A 434-nucleotide genomic window follows, 5' to 3' on the forward strand; every position below is an offset into this window, starting at 1 on the left:
GTTTTGTGAGTTTTTGAAAAAAAAAAAAAAAAAACCTGTTGGGAAATTATTTTTTCTATTAACTAGTGGTGCAGAAATTACACCATCTTCAAATCATTTGGAGAAAATATAAGACAAAAATATTGTGTACAACATATTCTAAATCAATTATTAAAGAAGAAAAATATAATATAATAATAATAATAATAGGAAGGAATAGTCAGTAACACTTTACAATGACTATAATAATAATTTTATTGTTAAATTTTGTAAATTTATCATAATTGTTGTAATTGTAAATATAGTAATTTCTAATCTCAACTAATCACTTCTTTTTTTTTTCTCTGTATACTCAATTAATCTCATGAAGTAATTTTCAAAGCATGATTACATGATTGTTTACTTAAATTAAATATTATTATAGAGGATATTCAAGTATATACATATTTATCATT

General features: G+C 20.3%; 1 protein-coding gene across 1 annotated transcript in view; it reads left to right on the top strand.

Moving 5' to 3' along the window:
* Positions 1–434, top strand: part of LOC107697136 (DNA helicase MCM9-like) — a 25,806-nt gene that overhangs the window by 2,142 nt on the left and 23,230 nt on the right. The gene's annotated exons all lie outside the window — the stretch shown is intronic.

Source organism: Sinocyclocheilus anshuiensis, unplaced genomic scaffold (assembly GCF_001515605.1).
Source record: "Sinocyclocheilus anshuiensis isolate Anshui unplaced genomic scaffold, SAMN03320099.WGS_v1.1 scaffold38, whole genome shotgun sequence".
In the NCBI taxonomy this organism is placed as follows: domain Eukaryota; kingdom Metazoa; phylum Chordata; class Actinopteri; order Cypriniformes; family Cyprinidae; genus Sinocyclocheilus; species Sinocyclocheilus anshuiensis.